The following is a 27,602-nucleotide window of genomic DNA, read 5'->3' on the forward strand; positions in this document are numbered from 1 at the left end:
CTAAGAGTTCCTCTTCTCAATCCAGACACCTTTTTCCATTAGGCAAATAGAAACATCCGTGTCTGCCAAATTTGTTTAAAATTGACCTCCAAGGTAAAAGTTACTAGGGAGAACAATGAAAGAAAGCTAGAGGGACATGCCTCATTTTCTCATGAATCCATGTTAAAAACTACTGGGACATTCAAAACTGCATTTGCAACTTAATCCTAAACATTCGATTTCCTGACTAGAGGTGGAATAACTGTTGAGTTTCTGGAAAACAGGCTCATACAACATGTATTATACAGCTTGCAAGGCTGGAGCAGCTGGAGTTTTTATTTGGAAAAGCACTGCGATAAAATGAGCAGCTGTGAAAAGCACATGGAATAGGAATTAAAATGAATGTAAAATAAATGTATGCCCAAGTTTTATTTTCTCATTTGAGTACAACACTGAATTCAAAGAGGAATCATTGCAAACTGTTCAAGTTAGAAAAGAGCATACAGAAAGGAGAAGTCTGTGCTGAACATTCACAATTTCATTGGATTTGTGAGAACAGCTTAAGAAAGAGAAATGAATAGCAATCTTGTATTCAAATCCAGTTTTCAAAATTTGCCAGGGAAGTTCTCAGAAGTGAACTACATTATGTAAATCTCCTATCTAATATATTCCCAATAAAATTACCTTAGTCAATGGCTAGATCATAACGCCCTAGATAATAAAAGTCATTATAAGTTCCCAAACAAATTCAATATTGTGTCATTTCTTTCTCGGGCGTGTGACTGTCCACATTTAGGCATTTATGGGTTATGCCACTTAATTAATAATCTTGCCACTATGGGATCAGTTTCTTACGGTCATTGAAGGTGGTCTTAGAGAGTAAATTTATTTATAGGAGGTACTAATTATAAAAGCATTCATCTAGTAGATTAAATGTGAGTAAATGCCTGAACTGAGACTGAATGGGTTTTAATGGACAATCCTGCAATATATAGATGAAGTAAATTAAAAATGGAAACCTTCCTCCTGAAAATGGGCACATAGTGAGTATGAGACATGATCTCCGGAGCAAGTTCAGTTCATGAATGGAATCCAGTTCCTGTCAGCATGATGAAAACTTGACAGGCTCTCTAGTAAGCAACCTGTGTGCAGTCACGGTCAGAAGAGCCTCCATGTCTTCAGAGACTAAACCTTTACCTTCTCTGGTACGTTTCCTGGTTCCTTCTTGTAGCAGCTTGAATAGCGTTCACTAAACAGATGAAGATAAGGTTGCTTTATTTTGTGTCACTGAACAGTTGTGGACATCAATCCTTTCCTTTCTCTTTCAATATTGTAGGGTAAGACCCATTTTCTTCTGGAACATGGCTTAGCATTTTGCTTGTGGAAATATTTTGGGGAGGCTGACGCTCATGAAAAAAAGTTTTCTGAAGATATTGGGACAAATGTCCTAAATAAGTCAGAGCACAGGAAATACAAACAATTGAGATGACAAAATATCACACTGTTGACATTGTCTTCATTATTTGTCTTGATTTATTTCTTCTTAAATGGCCAGCAACAACAGAAGTGGAGTGGAAGTGGAATGGAAGAAAAGCAAAGGTTATTGCTTTTCACAGAAAACATAATTAACTACCCAGAATTAAGCCCTCTCTTCTTATTTGTTCCCCAACCAAAGTTCTCCTTACTGGTAGGAAAAAAAATTTAAGAGAGCACAAGGCCTCTTTTTACTTGTATTGAAGATTTCAGAAACGTCTTGTGATGTGAATGGGCCTTGAAATCTCCTTCAGAATACAGAGATGTACTCTGAAGACACTGAAGAGCTTTAGTTAATTAAGGCACACTTTGTATTCTAAGAATTTAGGAGATTTTAGAATTAATGGGATTTGTTAATATTTGCAAAATGATGATTAATTTCCATGTAATGAAAAATAATATATACGCTTTTTATGAAATTCTGGCACATTTAGCATTGAGTTTTCTACGTTTTGAACTGGTGAGGCTTTTGGCAAGGTGAGGATGAGACACATCACACAGCGTTGCTGTGAGAAAGTTATTTTTTCTCTCAAAGCAACTCTTACCTTATTTCAAAAGAACAATGATGACAACACAGCTAAAACTGTAATTCCAACACCCTTTCCTAGGCTCCTTTTGGACAATGTGCCTGATAAAAAGTTTGAGTCTTGCATCAGTGCCTAACACAGTTTTGAATCTTAAGGGGTGTATAGTATCAGTTGTTGTAGTGCTAACCTGGCCCAATAGGTTGGTCCAACAACCCCTGATTTTTAGAAGGAAAATCTGATTAGAAAGGGCAAAACTGATCCTCTCTGCTTTTAGTTCACCATTCATTACATGTTTCAGAGAAACTGTTATAAAATCTTTAGCAGAATTGGTAGTCTTAGTTGTGCTTTAATTCTATGGAGAGAATACCTAAACAATCTTTTCCATGTCAAAAAGAGTTGCACAATACGGTCCACTTCATTTCTATGCTATGACAGTAATTAGAAAGAACAGAACGTTGCATGGCAATAGTACTTCTCCCTTTCATCTTGTCTCTATTAACTACAGGAAAATTCATGTTCTCTTTGATGCAGCTGAAGCCAGCCTCTCATTTTGCATTTCCCACCTGGTGCAGAGCTGTATTTAGCAGAAAGCCTTTGAGCTGGGTCCTGGAGGAATGAACTTCCACTGCAGTAAACAGGGAGAACCATGGACAAATCCTATTCATCTTATTAAAAATAATGATGTGATTAAAGAATTTAGCTCCTTATGCATTGCTGCTATACGGCTATTCTTTACACACAAGAACTCTGATGTTAGAACATCATTATCTTTGTATTTCTTGATACTTTTGCTTCAATACAAAGAAAAAAATCTACTTTTCTTTCTACTTCTGAAACTTATCTTTGATAATAGCTTATCTTTTGCAGAAATCAATTTAAATGTTTTTCCTTTGATGATTCAATGTAATAATAGGAAAGATCCATGAATAATCGTTGTAGGAGACTTAAAGTGTAATTGTGGTAAGCAGTTTAACTTCAAAGGCAAAACACCTAAGATAAAATGATATGCTGCAGCTGACTAATAGATTCTCTTGAGAATTAGTTGAACTCAGGAAAAACTGAAAAATTTCTAGCAATTCCACTCTGTGTGACGGTATGCAGCATTCTCAGTGGTAGATTCAGATGTAGATTCTACAATTCTATGTCTGAACATAAATATACTTAAGTTAATTTGGCCATGAAACTTCTCACATTGAAATCTTGCAATTTGTTGGGCTTCTTGAAATAAAAAGAAGTGGCCTTCTAGAACAGACTGAAAAATAATCCTTTTAAAGCAAAACTTCCTATTAAGGCTAAACATGGAAATCCACATGACCTATATCAAGGCAAAAACTTCCTATTGCTCTGTAATCATTTAAATAAAATAATATTTGCATGGTGTATATTGGACTCAAGTGTTAAGGAAACTCAACCTAGTGAATTAACTGAACAGCAGATACTATAACTTTCTGTATTAATAGAGCAGCTTTTGATAACTTTATCTATTCCGAAGATGTTGAATAAGTATTTCTTCAATTTCAGTTCATCAACTAGTTAATTCAAACTTTTAAAAATATGATGGCAGTTTCTAAAGCAAATCTTCCTGTCTAGACATAGAAATTGTTAGTTTCCCCTTTGACCATTACCAAAGATAAAGTTGCAAGAGCAGAAATAACCATCATAGCCATCATGGGAGAAGTGCAGCTCAGTGTGACTGTAGCCACCATCCCATCCCACTGTACATAAGCTAATGGAAAACTTCTAAAATCTGCTATGGAGAGGAATAATGCATCATTTTAATGTGCCATAGTTCCTGTTTAAAGTGAAATGAGAACTATAACCATAAAAGCAAAAAGAGATTTAGGAGGAAATGAAGGCTTGGAGGGAGAACACATCTACCACCCTCTGAAACCACTGTCCTGCTGTGCCACGAGGGGTGGGCAGGCATGTGACAATCTAAGCTTTCCAAATGCATATGATGGCTTTTATTTTATTTTATTGTAAAGTTGTCATATATTAATAGATTTTTAAGGCCCTTGCAGACTTTTTTGTCATTACAGTTAACCACTTCACTTAATCAAGTTCCCTATCCTGTAGTTTGTGCTGGCTGTCTGGAGCTGGACCTGCAGAGTGGCTGAGTTCAATTCAACAAACATAAGTACAAGGTCTTGCACCTAGGTTGAGGCAACATCCACTACCAATACAAGTTGGGGGACGAAAGGATTGAGCACAGCCCTGCTGAAAACAGCCGGGGAGTACTTGTGGATGGCAAACTGGACATGAGCCAGCAGTGTGCCCTTGCAGCCCAGAATGCCAACCACATCCTGGGCTGCATCAAAAGATGCGTGGCCAGCAGGTCAAGGGAGGTGATCCTGCCCCTCTACTCTGCACTGGTGAGACCTCACCTGGAGTACTGCGTCCAGATGTGGAGTTCTCAGTACAGGAGAGACATGGACCTGCTGGAGCGCATCCAGAGGAGAGCCACAAAAATGATCCACAGAATGGAACACCTCACCTGTGAGGACAGCCTGAGAGAACTGGGGCTGTTCAGCCTGGAGAAAGGAGGCCTGAGAAAGGAGAAAGGTGACCTGATAGCATCCTATCAATATTTAAAGGGAAAAACAGGAAAAGAAGGGGACAGACTCTTTAGCAGGATCTATGGTGATAGAACAAGGGGAAATGGTTTCAAGCTTAAAGAGGGTAGATTAGGGTTAGGTATAAGGAAGAGGTCTTTTACAGTGAGCATGGTGAGGCACTGGAACAGGTTGTCCAGAGAGGTGGTGGATCTCCCATCCCTGGAGTCTTTCAAGGTGAGTCTGGATCAGGCCCTGGGCAACCTGATCTAGCTGTGTATGTCCCTGTTCATGGCAGGGGAGCTGGACTAGATGGTCTTGGGAGCTGCCTTCTAACTCCAAAGATTCTATGATTCTATATGTATTTTTTAATCAGTGCCTCAGATGTCTGGCAGCAGCTGTTAGAACTTGTAGAATCTTTAACATCACAGTAAGAACATCTCACCCTCTTTCTGATTCTCTCCTTGGAAGCAGCACGGTGCTGCCTGCAGGGCGCTGAGGTACGCGTCCCACCTTGTGCAATGCTTTCATGAACCAGTCAGGCTGGGTGCTACAACAGCACAACTGGTGGCCGCTAATCCATGCAGCTTGCCCTTTTACCCACAAGTGTAATAGTAGGATGCAGCATGAGCCTCTCCTTGTAGAATTAAAAGCATTAAAGAAGCCCACACTTCATTAGCACCTACAGTATTAATCATCGATGCTGCAACATCTACACGATTAACAGTTGTGTAAAGATAATCAAATATACCCTGAAGACTGTAATCTTGCTTATTAAAAGCATACTGTCTTTTATGGTTTGCCTTTTGGTAATTGCTTGAGCTGTGGCAATAGTTTCATATGAACAAGCACTTACAGATTATGCTTGATGAAATTACTTGCACATTCAGTACGTTTGTGTTTTGTGGAGCAAGTAAACTTGTCTTCTGTATATTTTTTGGTGAGGAATGGAAGAAGAAACCACAGAAGGGAAGGCACTCTGTAGTTGATATTACAGTGGAAATTGAGGCTATCTTGTGAAGGGAGAAAAGCTGTTTGGGACGTAGTGGGTTATTTATTTTGAGGTTATCTTTAACAGGGCAGATTAAACTCTAACATTGTTCATAAGATTTTCTTTCTTTCTTTCCTTCTTTCCTTCCTTCTTCTTTCTTTGAAACACTCAGACAGCTCCTTTTTTTTCGGCAACAAACCAAGAGGAGTTTTGGCTAACAAATTAAAAACAAACAAACAGAAAACAACTGCACCCTGCCTCCTCTGTGTTTGCTTTAAAAACAATGTTTTGACTTCTTAAATTTCTCCCTCATAAGGCAGCATGAAGTTTGCAGCTCATTTTCATTTTTACAGCAACTCCAATAAATCTGGAATTTGAAAATTATAACAAAAAATGTATGCTGAATGCCCTACTGGTAAGAATGAGACATGAGCATCATAATAAAATATTTATGGCAACTGATAAACTGGACAACTTTTTTTCTTACACTCCTGCAACCTTTTCTTTTCATCTTTCCTGAGAAAAAAAAGTAGCAGAGCAAGTCCTGACAATGCAGAGGCTGTCAAAATTACAACAGGCATTGTGCCAACCCAGATTGGAGATATATTTAAAGGATATTACTTTTGGGCAAGCCTTCAGGTTTCTTCTCTACCCTTAGCACTTCTTCTTTATTCTTTCCCTACATGCTTTTTTTTTTTTTTCCCAGCAAGGCTGGAGCCAGAGGTGCTTTGTTTCCAGCTGCAGAAGCTGTTAGAGACATTGTGGTGAGTGAATGAATTGTCCTTCCTAATGGAACATTCGGCTCTTTTTCTTTGCTACTACTAAGCCATAAATAATGGTTAGTGTTCATTAGAACAAGTGGAGTCCTTTTACTTTTTTTACATGTCCATTTTAGCATTTTTTCCAATGTTAATATAAATAAGTCGGGCAAACTTTGAAAATATTATAGATGTGTCCACTTCCTGGTCAGTGTGGTTTCTCCACACTAGCAACACAAGTTTTATGTTATCTAGTTGAGCATGACTCCCGAGGTGGAAATCCTAATTTGTCAAGTGTTCATTCCTACATGTATCCTGCATGAACTGCACTTTTTACTAAGCTGACACTGCAGGAAATTGAACGACTTGGGTCATTTGATTTCAGAACTAGGTATAACTCCTCTTCCCTGAGTTCAGGGCTTGAATTTGGTCCAAGTTGATACCTGTGGTTGTGACCTAAAGAAGAAAATTGAGGATCTTTCTGGAAAAAAAAAAGAAAGAAACGAAAGGACAGGCAGTAAAACTGACGTGTAGCTGTCACTGTATTTTTAAGTGGTGTCTTATAGCAAATGTGTATCGCCTTCGAAAAAAAACATTTCTTCTGGAAGAAAGTTTGACATTTCTGGAAATACTGCATTGCTAATGTCTTGGAGAATGCTTTCTCACTCTCATTGCTGTGTCTTATTTATTAACTTCTCTCATTTCAGTATTTTACAATGACTGCACTATGTCAGTATATAATCTTTAGCTGAAAAAGCTTTTAGATATTCTTAAGTAATGTCTTAAGTAATCAAATTACTAGCATAAGAGGTATTTGAAAAAAAATTCCCTTCTCTTGAAAAAAAAACATTTTGTAATGAAAGCAATGACAGCCATGAGCAGACACTGTTGTTTGTTCAGAGCTCCAGCAACTTCATCATTTCTGTCATCCCTCCCAGGTATATTGCCTTGCACTTGACAAACATGTGCAGCTGTTCTGAGACACCTTGCTTAAAACAGAAGAGGGGAAAAAGAGTTGAAGAACAAGATGGGAACATCTAATGGGAAAATGGAAATGGCTAAAAAAAAAAATCCTATTTATTTATTTATTTATTTATTTATTTATTTAAATTCCACCTCAATATTATCAAAATATTTCTGGGAAATAAACTTTGCCAAGTGCTTTGTTGAAGAATCTCCTGGAAACTTGCTCCTGTTTCCTCTAGCACATCCATTTCCACTGCAGCCCACCATAAAAAGTGACAAGATTGGTCAGACAGGACCTGCCCATTGTGAAGCCATGCTGGTTACCTCAGATCACCTCCTTGTCTTCCGTGTGCCCTAGCATAGCTTCCAGAATGATCTGTTCCATGATTTTCCCCGACGCAGAGATGAGGCTGAAAGGTTGGTAATTCCCAGAGTCATCCTTTTTAACCTTCTTAAAAATGGTGCTATGTTACCTTTTTTCCAGTCATCTTCACCTGACTGCCATAACTTTTCAAATATCATCGAGAATGGCTTGGCGACTACATCAGCCAATTCCCTCAGGACTCTGGGATGCATCTCATCGGGACTTGTGGATGTTCAGGTTTCTCAGGCGATTGTGAACTTGATCTCCATTTACAGTGGGACAGGCATCAGTCCCCCAGTTCCCACCTTCTGAACCATCCTCTTGAGGGCTGTATGAAGAGCAGTTGCTAGTGAAGACTGAGGCAAAAACATTGTTGAGTACCTCAGCCTTCTCCTTGTCCATTGTTATTAGTCTCTCTGTATTGCTCACTAGCAGGTGTGCATCTTGGACTTTCCTTTTCCGGTTGATAAAAGAATCTCTTTTATCATAAAATACCTGTTATACTACTAATCAGTTGATATATGAAAGCCTTTCTTATCCTTCTTCACTCCGCTTGCCAAGTCCAGTTCCAGTTCCAGTTAGGCCTTGGCCTTCCTGACCCCATCCCCACACAGCCTAGCAGCATCCCTATACTCCTCCCAGGTTACCTGTCTCTTCTGCTACTGCCTGTGCATTTCATCTCAAGGGCAGCTACAGAAAGGAGTCACGCAATCACTGATGTTCATTGTAATTGCAGGTATGGGGAAAATCTCTAATTCATTCACTTGTCCTGATGAGTTAGTTATTGATGAGTTAGTAGTTGGTGGAAGCCAAAAAAGTGATACTGCAGGTAGAGACAATTTATGTAGTGGAATCTATTAGAGAGTACTTTATATTAACAAACCTTTTTATTTTTATCCCTGCTTGTTGAGATTCAGCAGGAAAGACAATTATTTTCTCTTCTTGTTTATTAGATTAGGTTTATGAAAGGCTCTAATTTTGGTATAGATATAAAAACTGTTATTTAGTTTTTATTTTACTGTATTCTTACAACATGTAAAAAGTAGTTATTGCTGTAAAGATTTTATAAAAAAGACCTAATAACATATGTTTTATGTAGCATTTACGATGCAACATAACTATAGCTTATATTACTGGCTTGTATAGGACTACAGGAAGAAGCTAAATAAATACGATTATATCCAGACTACTGTTAATTTCATGGCTACTAACTAAACAAATATTCAGAAGAAAACATGACAGGAAGGAATAGATTAAAGCTCACCAGCTCCCTGCGGTACCTACAGTATTAATGTGACATCTTTAGCATTGTCACTGATTTCACATGCAAGATCCATAATCTCTTTCAACTGTCCAGATGCCAGGTGAAACATAAAAATTGTAACAGTATACAGCAAAATTCCTAAAAGCAATGATTCTCCTGCAAATCTTGCCACAATCTTAGCACACTCAAAAAAGCTGTTAAGCAACTGAGTCCTCAACAATACTGTATGAGGACAAAAGAGGCAACTACTTTCCTTCACAGTGTTTACCATATTAATTCAAGATGACTTTAACTAAACTATGACAATTCTCGAAGTATCTAAAGATGCCACCATGTTTACATGCAAACTTATCTAATGCAAAAACTATCCCATTCTATAATATGCAACCTCAAAAACCATGTATCCGAAAATCTTACAGGAAGTCATTTAACATTTACCATGTCCTTTGAAATAAAATTAGACTTGGCAAAATTTTTTCTCTCTGAAGTTCTGAACAAAGATGCAAACTCTTCAAACAAGCCCCAGGAGAAAGGTCCTTCATGGCCAATATATATATCAAATCAACCAGGACTGGAACTTAACAAAACTTCTCCAAAAGAAATACTCTTTATCAGCAAAACTATCAGGATAAGTGCATCTTTGTGATAAAAGTCTATGGACAAAATTCCTGGATGTGTACAAGCACTAAGAAGCTGAATAAGCTGCGAGCAAAACTTCAAGCAGTAGGAATTCAAGTTGGATATTAGGAAAAAATTCTTCTCAAAAAGAGTGGTGAGGCACTGGAACAGGCTGCCCAGGGGAGTGGTAGAGTCACCGTCCCTGGAGGTTTTCAAGAAACACGTATATGTGGGACTGAGTGACATGATTTAATGGGCTTGGTGGAGGCAGGTTGATGGTTGGACTAGATCAGGCATGCTCAACCCCCCGATCACATGTAGCGCAGCGCAGCTTGCTGTGTGGCCTCCTTCTGCCCTGTGCCATCATGAGCCTGTCCCGGCCCCTCAGCACCAACTGAACATCAGTGAACTATGAACCCCATCTGGGCTGAAACCAGGGCATGGGGAGAGCGCAGTGCAGTATCAGCTGAAGTTATGGCAAATAAGTTTATGGATTTTGATACACTGGCTAAACACAGTCCTGTGAACAGCAAAGAATATGCAACTGTGCTTTCTGTTTTGATAAAGGAATTTGAGAATAGATTTCAAGATTGCTGAAAAAATAATTAAATTTTGGTTTATTTGTGACTCCATTTTCAGTCAACATAAATATATTACTCATGAATTTTCAAATTGAATGTATAGAGTTACAATCCAGAATCTGATCATGTACAAGACTTTCATAAGCCCTCTCTTACCAGAAATTTCCCTCACTTCACCATCACACCTTATTCATGTCATTGCTTTTGGAGGTATGTACATTTGTGAACAACTGTTTTGATGGATGAAGTATAGGAAGAATAAAATTTCATCAAAAATCTGTACCGAACACCTTGAGAGCTTGCTAAGAATTGCAGCCAGTGCCATTGAGCCAAACTGATGCATTAGTTTCACAAGAACAGGGTAGCATATCCCACCGGTTTTATGGTCTTGTTGCTCTGTTTTGTATGTTTTAATAAAAAACATTAAAAATGAAGATGTTTTGTTACTTTTTATGCATTAACTATATTATATATTTGACAAGAATTGCTCCAAAAGTAATGCCTCCTGTTTTATTATGTTGGCTCACAGTGTCATAGTCAGATGTTGCTGCTATGGCAGTAGAGGCTGAACCTTTCCACCAATATTCCATTAAATGTTGTTGCCGTGTGACAGATGGCAGCAGAGGAGCAGTCTGACAAAATGGTGTCTGACATGGAAGTGCATATGAAGGAAATGTGAGGAACTTAATTCCTCCACGTGGAAAGAATGACACCCATTTACTTTCATCAACACTTCTGAATGTGTGTAGAGACCAAACAGTGGATGTGAGCACAGTGAGGTGATGGGTGGTGCGCTTCAGCAGTGACAACAGTGTCAGTGAGTCACGTCCACTGGTAGAGATTTTTACAAGTGTGACATGTAGGCTTTTGTTTATCACTGGCAAAAATGCATAGCTAATGGTGGTGACTGTGGAAAAGTACTGTTTTGTAGTTGATAATTTGCTCAATCAAACAGTGTTACTGTATCTGTTGTCTTTGTCATATCTCTTTGCATCTGTTGTCTTTACCATGGAGATAAACAGAAGGCATTACTTTTGGAACAACTTATGTATATATGCAGCCCACAAGAATTCCTCTTGAGTCAGTGCAGCCTAGGCAAGCCAAAAGGTTGGACACCCATAGACTAGATGATCTTAGTGGTCTTTTCTAGCCTTAATGATTCTGTAGTTGCCTACAGGTTATATGAAGAAGGTAGGAGAAGGTCTGGGAAATGAGGTCTGGTTTAATGATATCAGTGCTGGAGAATGGCTCAGACTTCATCCGGCTTGCTTAAAGATAGAGACTAGGTACAGATAATGGTATGATGACACACACACACTTTTCTTTGATTCTTACCTCAACTTACCTTGCACTGAAATGATAATTGTGTGTTATAAGCTGTAATTCTTTGTTAAATTTTCTCTGTTAGCAGGCCCCATCATGTGTTTAAACTTGTCTAGCTGATAAACACAATTAAGGTAAATACAATTAAGCTAAAGTCAGAGCAAGTGTTCCCAAACACTGTTTAAAAGTTTGCTGATACTGGTTCAGACAGGATCAAATGTACTGAGATACCCTGTTTGTTCAACAAAGAGATAGTACTGCCTGCAGACGTGGCCTCCCTTAGGTTATAAAAACCTTTACAGGAAAAACCATTCATTTCAAATTATGCCATAAAAGTGAACTTGGAAAACTGAAATTTGTAGAAAGTTTCAATTAAAGACAAGGTTGTGGTGGAAGAGTTTAAAAACTGGGGAATTGCATTTAAATTCTTTTAGCCACTTGGTAATGGTAGTGAATTTACTGCCATTGACTTTTCTAGATTGGACACTCTGATACCGTGAGGTGGCAAGGAGCCAGTGGAAAATTTACCAATGAACTAGATGTTGGCACAGCCAATGGGTGATGGTGACACTGAGGGCACCAGCTTGAAGGGAACAAAATAAACATACCAAATCTTTCAAGCACAATTTGGTATTGCTTAAAACACCTCAGTATGCTGTTGACTCCTGGTGGGCTAAATTCAACCTGTGTGTAAATATTCTTGGTTTTAGGCACAATTTTTTCAGTTTCATTATTCTTTAATAACTCATTAAAATATGCTATTCCTTATAGGATGACTCATCAAAAAAATTACAAGATTATTTGGAAAAGTCTATTATTATCTTTCTCTGAATTATGGCATTTTGACCTGGTAAAAAACCATAATTAATAACATATAATGGAGATTTTTCTTAAACTATGTCTTGACTCACATGACCATGAAAACCTTGGTGAAAGGGAATGGGAGGGAGACATGGTGCTTACTCTTTGTTCTTGCCAGCATGAAAGTGAATAGAGATGAAGGGACAGCCTTGAATATGGGGGCAGAAGATCCTCTCTGAGCTAGATTTTGCCCTGGTCAGAGATCTTGTCAGCCTCAAAGCATATCCACCTGTAGAGCCTTACATCTTGAGGAACACAGGGGAGCTCTCCTCCCAGTAACCATGCTTGGTATCCAGCTGTATAGACAGAGTCTTTCATGAGAAAATGTTATTTTTCTTCAGTTCCTAATGACAAACATCTGGGAGCAATTAGGAGAGGACTGTCAGTGTATCAGTGGCAGCCTCAGAGAGTCTCAGCTCTTTCAACAAAAGCAATGCAATGTCTATTCTTCATAAACAATACATTGCTGCTTTGGTTTAGATCACTCCATAACCCTAATGAAATTATAACAGAAAGCTTCCAGATTACCTCCTGTGCTGGATACTGCAGGGATGTACATTGCAGCTTCAAAACACCGCTGCACTGAGACACCTTGGTTGCTTGGCTTTAACACATGCCTGCTGTTCAGTTGCCATTGACTGCTGCAGAGACTGTGGCATCAATCTTGTAATGAGGATATGCATATACATTTGATAACAACTCAATTAAATTGTTATGTGGTTCCTACCACTAATGAGGAGACAATGTGCACTTGCTCATTTTCTATGATGATTTTCAAGCCTGCTGAAGTGTAAGATATAGCTAAGTTAAAAATTAAATAGCAAGAGAGAAATAGTATTGTGCAGTATTAGTGGAAATTAACCACTGATGCAAATTGAGAGAGTGATGAAAACTGTTTTTCCTGTTTGAGTTAAGCTACACTTCTATTACACATGAGATCAACAAGATTAGATTCCTCAATTATTCATCAGGATCTCTAATTGCAGGAGGTAGGTAGCTGTAGGCTAAGCAATTTCTGCACCCGTTCCACCACAGAAATTATTTGGCAGGAAAGGCCACTGGTTGTTGATCAGCTATTCACAGCAGCAAAACCAGGACTTAAATATATCCAAAACTGGTTTGGTTTCTATTGTTGTTTCTCTGTTGTTTTTGATTTTGTTTTTGATTTTGTTTGTTTGTTGTTGTTGTTGTTGTTGTTTCTTTTGTTTTTTGAACAACTGGTAAAGATAAAAGAGATAAGAGGAAGGAATTAATGGATGATAAAGCTATTTTGAGAATTAATTGATGTAGAACATTTCTCTGCCTTCTGCTGATTTAACTTGTAAGAGTTCATTGTTGTCTCTTTCTCTCCTCCACCTGCTATAATGGCTTTTTTTTTAAATATGGGCAGATGTTAAAAGCTCAAAGGTGATCCATGACTATCATAAAGAGTTTCTGCAGGACTCACAAAAATCAGTGTTCTGTTTGACAAAAGCGCTTGAGATCTGCATTTGTTCATTACCTATTTGCTCTCTGGCATTAAGAAAACAAAATCATTGGATTTAAGTCCTATTAGCAGTTTTGTTTTCTGCTATTAATTTTTCTGCAAGCAAGTTAGAGAATAAAAAAGATCTCTTTTGATGAAAAAAAGCAACTGTTCAATTTATTTGTATTGCTTAACTCACAAGCTGGAAGTTTTTAAACTCTCTGTGACAAATTAAGAGTTGATTCTGCCATTTTCTTCCCTGCTTTCCACCTCTGGAAACAGCAACTGTAAACCAACTTTTAACATACTTTGCATCATTGGTACAAATCATGTAAATGTACTGGTGTACAAATATTTCCATCAGGAAAGAAGGAAAAAAAGGAGAAAAAAGAGCAGTTTTTCCAAATAAACCATCTCCTTATCCCCCTGTACTTTTAAAATCAGATGGTCCAGATAGACCCTTAATAATTCTCCCCTATGATGAAAAATACAGGGACTGAAAATTAGTTATGTGAACTTGAGCCCATCAGAAATTTTCATTGGGAAAAAAAAGACATTTTTTCAGAGGTGGCATGTTCCCCAGGTAAGTCTATTTCCATAATGTTTTCTGTGGACACTTCTCTGTGCAGATGTTCCCTGCTGGCTTCCCCCAGCAACTCACGCAGCTTCCCATTTGTGCAATAACCTATCATCTGAAGAGTGCATGTTTCTGAATATTCTGAAAGTCCAGCCTCATAACCAAATCCTCCATTCTCCAGAAATTTGTACTATGAAGCTTGCAGGTGATTATAAAAAAAACCTTTTCTTTATCAGGCAAAGTAGAAGTTTTAACTTTGCCTAATTGTAATTACAGCAGATTATGGACAAATGAAATAAAAGTGGTGGAGGAGGAGTGTCCTACTGGCACAGGTTATCATGTAAAGTCATTAATGTAATAACAACTTTCTGAACTATCCATAAATTATTTTGCATGATTCATGCATGTTATGCATTTTTTTTTAATTGTAAGGTTTCATTTTTTAATGTTTAAATATGTTTCCGAATATCTAAAAATGGCTCAGGAGAATTTTTAAAAAGCCAGATTTATAAATACAGTGAGCTAGATTAGGGCATGAGTCTATGAGATTTCATTGCATTAATTGTGCTACTGAATCTCCATTCTTGGGCATATTCAGAATTTGACAGGGCAAGGCTTTGTGCAATGCAATCTAGCATCAAAATGCATCAAAAATGCTTTGAGCAGGATTTGAGACTTGCTGTCTTCCTGAGGTCCCTTCCAACCTAAATCAGTTCCTTAACCACTGAGTCCATTTTCACTTCATGCTTTTCTATCATCTTGTTTTTTTCTCTCTTGCTTTTGTTGTTTTCAGTTTTGTTTTCATCACCTCTCTTGTTAACCAGGGAACCTGAGCAGTAAGTCAGAAACTCTAGCTCTTTCTTCTGTCCTCTAACTTGTAATTATCTATGCCAGATTTTAACTTACCCATCCATACATTATTATCTTGGACTCTGGGAAATACTGTTTAAATCTGGTAACCCTAAGAAATGTATGATATTATAATCTATCCCATTGTGGAATGTACGTTAGAATCCAGGCATTCTGTTAATTCCATTTTTTTTTAATTTCTGCTACTAATGTGGTGTTTTCTAGTGATCTAAACACTGTTCTGCTTTTGCTATGCTTATGTGGGCAGCAAGTTAATAAGTGCTGGTATAGTCATAAGTTATCAATTACTTGGTAAACTTGCAAACTGAAGAGTTCCCAAGAGATATTTTTCATCTTAAATAATGAACTACTCTTTTGAGGTCACTCACTCTTTCTGATTAATGTCTCACACTTGACTAAAAGCAAATATTGCAGAAATAAAACATAGAGATTAACTCCAAACATACTTGATAAAATCTCTGAGGTGCCTCCATGGGATTGTATTGGAAAAAATGGCTAACAATGGCAAATTTAAAGTTAGCAAATAAGGTTGCTATCTTGGAAAATGATGCTATTTTCTGCCCTTTTGGTGAGAAACTGACAAATCATGTTAATGGCGAGGGTGACATTTGGCTAATTGTCGGAGAGAATATGAAAGATCTCTGTCACGACACTTCAGATATAACTGAAGCCCCACCAGCTCAGAGCGTTGTGAGGGGCCTGTATAGATGCTACTGTTGAGTTTTCTGTTAATGATAAATATACCCTGTAGGCCCATTTGCTTTTCACATCTACCTATCGCTTCCATGTTGAGTGGCAGTCTAAAATTTGCAGTGAAGAAACCTGCATGAAGATGCGCAGAAGTTTCTGTTAGGATGTTGCGGTCTGAGAAACATTGCTGAGGTAATGTAATAAAAGGTGGCAGATGATGAGAGGCTGGGCTTGCTCTCTCTTGGCACTTGTATATCCAGTTTTGAATGCCTGATGCCTTCTCTAGGAGAAAACCTTTAGAACACAGATGTCATGGCTATGCCAAGTAGCAATGTGTAATAAATGTCAATGTAGTTTCAGTGCTTTTACCCTCAATTTTGCTTCTCCCTACAGTGGCAGAACAGGCATTTCTATCCTTTGCAGGTGCTGAGTTCTGGCAGTATCTAGCAGAATTTGCAAATCACTCAGATATTGCCTATTTCATTGAAATATAAATATATTGTCATCAAAATAGAGATTGTAATTCAAAGTTACTGAATGAGGTAGTATTCAGCAAAAGAAGACCCATAAGCTCAAGGTCAGAGATGGAGATAGCTCTAAGATGAGGCACAAGCTAAATGATTCACCTATAGCAAAATCAAATGGAAATTTCCTATGATTTAGGAAAGGAATGATTCATTTCAATCTACTGACATCTCATTCCATGGTTGCACAGCCATCCTATTCCTTCCCCTCCAGCACCTACCCATAACAGAAAGTAGCTTAGATGAAGGTGGAATCAGACTGTATTGTGTACATTTTCTAGTTGATCTATTTAAATTTCTTATAACTCTTAACCAATGGGTTAATATGACATTAATCTGAAATCAAATGCAAAAACATAGTCACCCAATTAAATAAATTAGTCACTGTGGCCTTATTTGTCATGAAAGTTACTTGCATGGGAATCAAACAACAAATCTATTTGATCACTCTCTACATATTTTTTTACTAAACGTAAACTTTTGCTGTTTGCAAAATAGCAAAATTTCCCTTACTGATCCTTGTCTTTAGCCTTTAACAAAATTTATTGTGAACTACAGAAAGACACAGACACAAAAAGGACCAGGCTTGACTTATGATTTTGCTCATTATTCGTATGTATCTTTTTTTGTGATCATTTCTTAGAAAACAATGAAACAAAAAGTGAGAACACTGAAATCTTAGATTAGTTACCTGAAATTTTTTTGAGGCAGTAAGCAGGACCTTGTGACTAGCACCTTAACCTCTACAAAGTTCCAGAAAGGGATGCATTAACCACTACATTCGGATTTAATATATAATTTACAATGCAGTAATGATTAGGCTTCTTGATTCTCAAATAAGATATGAATTGTAATATGACTGAAAATTTTTATTAAGTTATAATTTTTGGAAATAATCTTGGTAACCTGCTCTAGCTGTCCCTGCTTGAGGGGGATTTGAACCAGATGACCTCCAGACGTTCCTTCCAAACTTCCCCATTCTGTGATTCTGTGTATAACTTAATATGAGTATGTGTCATGTAAAATTTATTACAGCAGAGCCTGCTTTGTTAAAAATATGTTTCGTTGTGGTTGCATTCTCTGGAGCTAGGGAGTCATGATAGGTTTCCTTTGAAGTACTGTCATAATCAACCATGTCCCACTGGTCAGGAGGCTTTTAGGAAGCTATGCAGACTTTTAGTTAGGAAGCACATGGACAATTGTATTCAGTGTTGACACCCATCTTTATGCTTTCTTTTCATCATTCCTGGCTGTGACAGCCCTGTGAAGGAAGGTGAAGGATGAGTGGAACTCAAAGGGTTCAGTGTAACAGCAAAAACAAACAAACAAACAAACAAAAAAACACAAAATGGTCATTTTTTTTGATATTTTGTTATTTCTCACTGAAGAGGAAAATTTGTGATTTCTATTCATAATGTATAATTTTATGAGTTTATATCACATTCTAAATTCATTCTAAATGGCAAATGACAGGTAATTTAAAACTAAACAAATAGCACGATAGCAGAAGTCATAATCTCCATTTGATTATGAAAATCTAATTAATCTGTTTTAATTTCCGGAAATAATTTGGTTAATTCTGAATTAATTAATCCATTTGTGAATGTTGTGATTTTTGTTCCTAAGACATTCAGAAATGAACAGACAGAATCCTTCCTGCTGTACAATGTGAACTGTAGATTGTTTACCAAACTCAAACCATCTGGTGTATAGATAAACTAATACATTTGCTTTTAATCTAAGGCAATTAGGTAAATTAAATATCAACACTTTGTAAAAGAAATTTACTTACTTCTATGCCAATATACAGACTGTCATGGTGCAGGGAACAGATTAATGACAGTCTGTCTCCAGGGTACTTCCATACTTGTGAGAGCTGAACTGAAGCTGGAGCAGTGCAATCAAGTTACGGCTCTGGGGTCATTCAGAAATCACCAGTATTACAGTACTCTGTATATTGGCATAGAAGTAAGTAAATTTCTTTTACAAAGTGTTGATATTTAATTTACCTAATTGCCTTAGATTAAAAGCAAATGTATTAGTTTATCTATACACCAGATGGTTTGAGTTTGGTAAACAATCTACAGTTCACATTGTACAGCAGGAAGGATTCTGTCTGTTCATTTCTGAATGTCTTAGGAACAAAAATCACAACATTCACAAATGGATTAATTAATTCAGAATTAACCAAATTATTTCTGGAAATTAATAGTGAGCAGATCTGCTCCCTGTCCACTCATACATTAACAGGGCAAATCCAGGGAATAGATCACATCTCTGTTCTTGACCTTGATAAGCCATGTTTAGTAAAGAGTGGTACGAAAGAAGCAAATCTTGAAAATGTAATCATATAAGCATAACTTTTTCCCCATATTGCTTTAACTCTTATATAAAATTGTCTTTTTCACATCAGCACTTCTTTTTGCACTGTACTGGTTCCTAGAGTGTTAAAGAATATCCTCTGATTTGTGCTTCAGAAGGCTCTAGGATCATAATGTGCTTTTTCTCCACAGAAAGAGCAAAAGATGCACTTTCATCAAAACAACAACAAATAACAACCAACATTTTAAGGATTTTTATTTTCTAGAAACCATATATTTTTCTTAGCTTCTCATTCTGCATTGTAAAAATAAACAATCCTCAGAAAGACTGTTTTCTTACCTCCATTCAGTCTCTTGTGGTACACAGTATAATTAGAGTTGCATTGCTAATATGCCTCAGAAATAATGACATATTTCATATGGATTAGTTATGAAAGCATTCATACTAGACAATGAAAGTCTTTTTCTACTGCAGAGAACACCATTTTCACCCAGGCACGTTGATGGAACATCATTTTATCAGCAGGACTTTGAAACAGAATTCATTCTACAAATTTGAAGATGCTTAAAAAGCATACTTAATTACAACTATTCCCCAAATCTGGTATCAGACATACTGCTTTAAATCAAGAGAAATTTGATGGAAACAAGTGACATTACTTCTGCTTCATCTCATGGTAACTAGAAGAAAATAATTCCCCCTTAAGTAAAAGAATCTGGGTTTACCCGAAGACCTTCTGAAATCTTTAGTGAAATCCAATAACCTTATCTAATGGAAAAACAGGGAGAGATGAACAGAACCTAGAGGTCCTAGAAGCCAAAGTTGTGTTCATTATCATTTTTAATGGTGCTGCTTATCCACAATAGAGTTATAAATGGAGAGATGAGATCCTGTTGCTGTGTGTAAGCTGGCATGTAGGTACACATTAGAACGTATCATAAGGTCCTTCTTGCTCATATATCCAGACAGGAGAACTGGCTGGTGGTCCAGTTTAGCTGTAGCACCTTTGCTGTGACATGTCCTACTTGGCAGTGTAGGACAAGTAGTTCCATCCAACAGGTTGATGTTGAAGTAGGCTGGTGCCTGAGTCAGTTCAGCAGACAAAAGATATTTTGCAGCCATTGCTAAAACATCTACTCTTCCTAATTGGGAAGATTTCCTGGCATCTTCCATATCTCCACCAATCATGCATGCTGATCTGCCTGAATGGTTGGCTGTGAGCCAGCAGTGGCCAAGGAGGCCTATGGTGTCCTGGGGTGCATTAAAAAGAGCACGGCCAGCAGGTTGAGGGAGGTGATCCACCCCCTTTAGTCTGCCCTGGTAACGTCACATTTAGAATACTGTCTCCAGTTCTGGGCTCCTCAGTTTGAAAAAGACAGGGATCTCCTAGACGGAATCCAGTGAAGGACCACAAAGATGATACAGGGCCTGCAGCATCTCCCTTATGGGGAAAGGCTGAGTAACATGGGTCTGTTCAGCCTGGGGAAAAGAAGACTGAGAGGGGATCTGATAAATGTTTATAAATGTCTTAAGGGAGGTGGGAGGCAAATGGATGAGGCCAGGCTCTTCTCGGTGATGTGCAGAGATAGGACAAGGAGTTAATGGCCTTAAACTTGAACATATGAAGTTTCATACAAACGTGCGGAAGAACTTCTTTATGGTAAAGGTGACGGAGCACTGGAATAGGTTGCCCAGGGAGGTTGTGAAGTCTCCTTCCATGGAGAAATTCAAGACCTGTCTGGATGCCTACCTGTGCAACCTGTTGTAGGGTATTTGGTTTAGCAGGGGGTTTGGACTTGATGATCTCTTGATGTCTCTTCCAACCCCTGTGATTCTGTGATTCTGAATGACTCATCTCCATGCCCAAGCATCTGAATGGTGGTTGATCTCTTCTCACATCTCCATGCCCAAGCATCTGAATGGTGGTTGATCTCTTCTCACAATAGCTGCTGATATTTGTCGTATATTATTTAAAATCACTCCGGTACAAAAGCCAGGTAAAAATAATTTGACTAGATGTCATAGGGAAATCTGTGACAAAGAGCATGGTTCAGTTGTCTGTGTAGTGGCATTTGAGAGGCTGCAGTACGCTGATACCCCTCCAACTTCCAGCCCAGAAGGCTACAGTTCTGCCATGGTTCTGTTGTTATCATGGCCAGAACCATGCAGGTGTTTTGATAGCCCAGTGGATATAAGAAGTTCCTCTCAAAGAAGAAATCAGAGGCAGTCCTTCCCAAACCTTATTTCCATCATTTCCTTTTAAGATGGCAGAGGTGGCCAAGAAAGTTTCACAGGAAATGTCTTCTAACTCTCCTATTTGTCCTTCAGCTTTTGAGGCTGTATCCCTTTTTACATACATTTCTGCATCGAAACTGTTCTTTGATTGAGAATAGAAGCAGACTATTTCATCTTGAGGTTGAAGATGATCAAGGTGTATGAAACTGAAGACATGACTAAAATTAATACCATGTTTTAACTTTATATGTTTGCATATAACAGCTATACAGAAAGTTCACAGAAGTTTCTCCTTCCAGCCTTTCAGGTTAGAGTACCCAGATTAATGTGCCTACTACAGTATCAAAAATCCCCCACAAAACTTCTCAAGTAGAAAAGTTGCTGTCAATTTAATATATTGACAAGAAACAGAGAAGTCCTGTGTGACGTACAATAAAGGCTTATATGCAATTGAGAATAAAATCTTTTAAAACTTTTAATAAATCATTTAAAATTAAATGCCTCTAATTTAGGGCAATTATGCAAATATTTCTTCCATGAATGAAGAGTATGGTATGTTTAGCATATTCCATTAATGCAAACTTCACTCCATTTTTGTCTGGTATGATTGAGGCTGTCACTTAGAAAGAAGAAGGTATTCAATAAAACCAGAGTATTTGTACAGAGTGCTGATATATTCCTGGTGAAGCTAGAAGTAAAAAGAAGTGTGAAAAATGGTGGGCATTCAAATCCTGTTCCACCTAACAAAGAACAGCATTGTAATAGCTTTAAAATATTTTTTTTGGTGGAAAAGCTTAATTAAAAAAGAAGTGGGGGGAGCATAAGCAAGTTATTGTGCATGTATGCTTTTCATGTTTCTCCTTTAAGTGTCATCAATACATCTTAATTTTTTTGTTATATTTTTTCTGTTTCACTGACTTGTCATTCTTTAGTTATTAGTTATATCACTCCTGACATCTTCATTGCTGCCATAATGGAACTTTTCTGGAGCTTTCTGTCAGTTTTGCCTAATTGGAGAAAGATTTTTCAGCACTTCAAATTAGGTGTGCAGTTGAAGAAACATCTCTCTTCATATCCATGGCTTAATATATTGCTTCAAAATGTGTTAGTTATTCTGTAATCCATATTAAAATACAAGATTCTGGTTGCAGGTGGCTTTGAATTTGAAGAAGAAATAAATAGCTAAAAGAATTGTTGAAATGAAATAACAACAGAAAGCTCTTCTAAGTTTATTGCAGTGTCTAGTATGAGTGTAGATTTTATTTCCTGGAATATTTTTTTTTCTTTTCTGGAGCAAAGCAAAATTCCAAGCAGTTATGTTCACTCCATCTGTAAATGCGTGCTGAAGGCATGAATTCCATACAATTGTTCCTTCCATGGTGAAATATTGTTTTGGGTCTATAAATGATGCTACATCCAAAATCAAGCATTTCATTCTTAGCTACAAAAAATGTATAAGAAGATATACAAAAGAAATGCAGGAAGATGTCTCGGAAGTTTAGAGAGGACATTACAGAAAAGTTTGAACTACAGCTGGTTTACAGTTGATCTCCAGTTGTTTCACTTATCTTTATTGCCCTCTCCAACTGCCTGAGGTGAAAGAAACAAATGGTCCAGGCATCTGTTGGAAATAAAAGTACCCTCTGGGCACTGTGTCAGCTGAAAATCCCAAAGGATGAAACTGACGTGATGTAAACTGCATCAGAAAACTGTAGTTAATTTAATCAGAAAACGGCATTCTGGAAACATACTGAAGGGGAAGGGCCAATTTAATCTAATCAAGAAAATGAGTGCATCAAGGAAAAGATAAAAAAACAAACAAGCAACAACAAACATAAACAACTACAAAAGCCTTCAGCTTTGAGGAGCATCTTCAGTTCCCAGAAAGAACAATGAGATAGACTGTGAGAATGCTCAGCAGTAGAAACATAGGAGAATTAATGATAAGCCTTCTACTCAAGAACATGTCCATGTTAACCTGAAGGGTGTATTATTGATATACTAAATGGAACCAGAGGAAGATGGCAGAAGTGGAAGGGGAATTCAATAAACTTATATATTTTTCTCCTTCATTATATTTTACCCAAAGGTAGAGAGGTGGTAGTGGATCCTGAAGGATGACATCTCTGGAGGTTGATCAGTCCTCTCCTCCCCTCCCCTCCCCTCCCCTCTCCTCTCCTCCTCGATCCTAAAGAAAAAAAAAAAAAGCCAGTCTATCCTATGATTTGGGGTAAATTCTTGGTTTTGGTGTGCTAATTTTTCATGTTAATTGGATGTATACATGTTCACTAAGGCAACTATGAGTATTTTCAAACCTAGCAGTTAAATGCACACTTTTTTTTTTTTTTTCAGAAATGCTGAAAGGCTGTGTTGGCTTAGTGAGACTTACCCAGAAAAATTACATGTGGCATCTCGTATTGTTCATGTGTTTCATTTCCTCTGTGATCAGAAACAGAAGTTGAAAGGTGACTCTTATGTTTCACAAGAACACAGTTGCAAGTCCTCAGTTCTGTTCATGCCAGATCACTCCTCCTCTGAAGAAATAAAACCGTGAAGACAGCTGCAGCATCTTTTTACACAATGAAAAGCCTTGCATTTGTCTCTGAGTCTGTTTTGTCATCACTCATTGTTTTCCCAATGAAGCCTCCTCCTTCCCAGATCTCACTGAAAGGTTTCTGAAAACCTTGTGATCTGAGCTTCCTAGTAGGTACTAATCTTCTCGGCAGATATTTGTAATAGTGCATTGAAGTGTAGAGTGTGCTTAGGGAATGTGTTAGATGCATGTTCCAAAGGGTCCAAGGAATGGCAGCTGCTTGTCCAGACATCTCTCCTACCCCATCAAGATATCCGGGCTGTGAGTTTCAATATTTTGGTAATTTTATTAAGAGATGAAAGCTGATTGGTAAAGTTGCTTGGATGTTTTAAATTAGCGAAGTGGGGAATCACACAGCTTATGAGATAAAACTCTTTCCAGTTCATGTCACTTGGCCTTAGAATTTTGATTAATTTAGGTAGTTTAGTAATTTGTGAAAAATGTCTGCAAAATGGAAAAACAGCTGTGGCTCTAAGTAGAGAATTCTGGGTAATAATTAATAGAGCTGTTGTTTAGGTCTGTGAGTACTCAGTGGCTGAATAGATCTGGTTCTATAAAACATTAATTCAATTAATATATTTGTCTTATGTTTTGGCTACATTCAAGTGGGTTGAGCAGAGCAAAAGGCATAGCAGATCTCTTTATTTTTCTAGTCAAAGTACTTATTTTAGTGGCAGCTGCTCTAATTAAAGGATATCTGAGTAAACGCAGCTTTCATGCTTTGTTAAAAGGAAGTGTTTTCTTATTGGATTTATCATGCCTACATACAATGGCACAGATGGGTGAGTCCTTGGGCACCAACGTCTGAGACATTCTGCAGTGATTCAGCTGTTCTGAGCTGTCACCATCCAGCTGTGGAGACATAATTTGGTTGTTGTCTGACAGTAGAAAGGGACAGGGGCTCTCAGCAGTTTTAGGGTTCTCAGACATGCACTGACCTCTGGTAGGAGATGGATTTGCTCCAGCAGCTTCAGCTCTTCCAGCTGCATTCCATCAGTTAGGGGACAAGGACAAGGAATGATCAGAAAGGAAAGTTTCTTTTATAACTTGTGCAGTATTGGATTTTCAGGTGGATTTCCAAAGTAAACTGGAACTTTTCAAGAAATGCTTTCCCCACATTTTGCACAAGTTCTAAAACTAGAGATGAAGGATGGTAAGGGTAGATTTTACATTGTTTTTTTAATGATGACTACATGGAACTTATTTGAGTAACTAACATCCAACATACAAACTCTAGGTAAAATTTCTTGTCATTTCTGAGTAAGAAAAAAGTCCTTCTTGAACTGATTCTCTGTCAAATGGAAACTGAGAAATTAACACAGAAATAATTCCACATCTTTCAGCCTAATGTCTTAAAGACATTTCTTCAGATCTGAGATTCAAATTTATAGCTCTGATAGGATATAATCACAGGTTGACCAGGAATTTTCCTCTCCTTTTCCTCAAGTTGATTGTCAGACTTCCTCTTAACCATTTTTGAAGGATAATTCATGTAATTTTCTCATCTCTGATGTAGATGAAACAGAATATTTGCTTTCACAGCTGCAGTTTTCTTTTTGAACTTCGTGTTTATGAAGCACCAGAGATTGCAATTTTTTTGTGTGCTTTTGTAATGTTTTTGTGTTTTTTTCTCTTTTTTTTTTCTTTGCCCATTATGTTCTTAACTCTGTGTTTGAGAACAAACCTGGACATGGCTAGTGGTAGCTCTCAGCAATAAACCTGAAGAATGAAGCCCAGATGGCAGACAGCTGGATGGAAGATGTGATAAGCACCAGAGCCAACTAAATATTTATGTTCCTAATATCCCACTGAAATACTGTGGAGCTCTAGTAGCCCAACAAAACAATCATAGGACCTTAGGACTGTGGTTGTTGCACACTGATGAAGTACAGATTGATTCTGTTTTTCATCTATAATGGCATTTGGATTTAGAGGAGCCCAAGTGACATATCTAATCCTTGTAATAAACAGAGCAATAAATGTCGCAGACCTCTTGAAAGCTATCTGCCCTTAAACATGTCTGCTTAGATAGTTCAACATGAGATTTTCTTGCTGTTTTCTGAAGAATCAATTGCCAATATGTAGAGAAAGATATTGAAGCATCACACCTCACCCTCACATCCCCCTTAATTGATACTCTGCTTGCCTGCAGGTCAGATTTTCTGACAGATCGCCCTGAACTCACGTCTCATAGGTAAGGATAGAGTCAAGAATATCTGATAGCTTTTGTCTTCTTTCAGGCATCAGAAGTGATAAGGGAAAGAATTCTTTTAATATAAGTCCAGAAAATATGGAACTTTACTAAGGTGTTGGGGCTTGGTGGATAAAAGAAATCATTACTATATTTCTTTGAATAAAACATGATTGCTTGCTTGAGGGCAAAGAATCTCTACTACTTCACATCTCAGTGGTTAAACAGTGTTTGCGTTTTCTAGGAGAGATGCTGAACAAAGCTTCTGGTTGGTTCAGTTAGCCAAAACTGGGAAGGATAACTGCTGCTATGAAGAGATCTGAAGAAGTTATATGGTAATGAGCATAATAAGAGGTACAGAGGAATGAGCATAATTCTTCCAATTTTGAGAAATACTAGAAATTCCATCTCTGATATAACAGAGAGACATGATCATACACACAACAGATAGCTTGCAGATAAAAGTTCTCACTGGAGTCAAATATTAGAGACTTCAATTCTCATCACGAGTGGACAAATTCAGGTGGGTGAAATCATCCTGTCTTAAACCTGGATACATTGTTCCATCAAAGGCCTTTGTTTAATCATGGTGTAACACAAATCCATCAACAAAACTCTTTCCCTTTAAAACAATGTTTTCCTATTTACCTGTTTTTTTTGTTTGTTTTTTTTTTCCTGAGGTAAAATTTTAATAGGATCAATACCAATATAATGTGCACCACAAAATTTGAGGCATGTCTCTACTCTTAAAAATCAGTTTATAACATAGAATTATTGTGACTAACTAATAGAAATGGAGTGGAAACATAAGAAATAATAATGGAGCAATATTTCTTCCAGATAAGAAGACCATAGTCTTCAATGCCACCTGTTTGATATGTTATATATTGAATATATTCTAAAGAATGATAAAATCAGCCTGTATTACTGATGCAGAAAACAAAGAACATGCTATGTATAAACATAAGCAGACTATATTCAAACAATTCACAATCTTACAGCTTCTTGTCCTATTGATAGACGGAAAGCAATACTCTGAATCAACCGGAGTTTCTGTTGTGTTCTACTGTGTTCTTTGCCTAGTAAAGCTTCACTTCACCTTTCAGATACTTAAGTTAAGGAAGACAAGAAGGCAGAAGGAATGAAATGCGAGATTAAAAACAAAACAAAACAAAACAATTAAGGAGAATCTGTTCATCTTTCTGCAGTGCTCACTCCATGTTTCTCTGTTGTGCTCTGAGCTGCCACTTTCTCAGTTTACACTTGCAATACGTCACTAGATCAGACAGGTTACCTCAGTGATGTTTATCGTTTATGATATATTAGATAGGTTACTTTCAATTCTATGATAAATGGCAAAAGAAATCTTTCTGGACATAACTTGAAGATATCAGCAATGAAATACTTGTTACAGACATCTAGAATCAAATCACTTTTTTGGATCTGGACAATTGAACTAACCTATACTAAGATTTACAGCAGGATCTGCCCCAGTATGTTGGGGAACGCCCCAAGTTTCCCCAAAAGGGTTGCTCTACCGGTACTCGCGTGGGGAACGCACGATCAACTCAATATGAGATGCGTCCGATTTTATTGTAGCAACACACCATCTTATATAGCATATATGCTTCCAGGGATACAGGGTCCAGGGATACAAGCTCTATGCAACGCGCACGCTGACAATATTGTTACCCGAGTAATCTCCATATATGGGATATGTTGTTAACTACAGCACTATGGATACAGAATACTATGGATATGCTGGAATATACTAGAACACACTGGAAACACCACATTCCACGTATCTAAGAATTACAT

The 27,602-nt window shown here is 37.5% G+C and overlaps 2 long non-coding RNA genes across 3 annotated transcripts in view; one reads left to right on the forward strand and one right to left on the reverse strand.

Moving 5' to 3' along the window:
• Positions 1 to 23,601, forward strand: part of LOC110394191 — a 60,737-nt gene extending 37,136 nt beyond the window's left edge. The window contains exons 4-5 of the long non-coding RNA XR_002435437.1: positions 6,293 to 7,723; positions 23,353 to 23,601. This is a non-coding gene — a long non-coding RNA (uncharacterized LOC110394191). The remainder of the gene's footprint in view (positions 1 to 6,292; positions 7,724 to 23,352) is intronic.
• Positions 21,225 to 27,596, reverse strand: LOC110394190. 2 transcript variants are annotated; one of them, XR_002435435.1, is made up of 3 exons: positions 24,532 to 27,596; positions 23,390 to 24,445; positions 21,225 to 23,188 (listed from the first exon to the last, which is right to left on the reverse strand). It is a non-coding gene; the product is annotated as an uncharacterized LOC110394190 (long non-coding RNA). The 2 variants fall into 2 exon arrangements; XR_002435434.1 differs by having other exon boundaries at positions 23,390 to 23,534; positions 24,362 to 27,596.

This window comes from Numida meleagris, chromosome 2 (assembly GCF_002078875.1).
Source record: "Numida meleagris isolate 19003 breed g44 Domestic line chromosome 2, NumMel1.0, whole genome shotgun sequence".
Classification (NCBI taxonomy): domain Eukaryota; kingdom Metazoa; phylum Chordata; class Aves; order Galliformes; family Numididae; genus Numida; species Numida meleagris.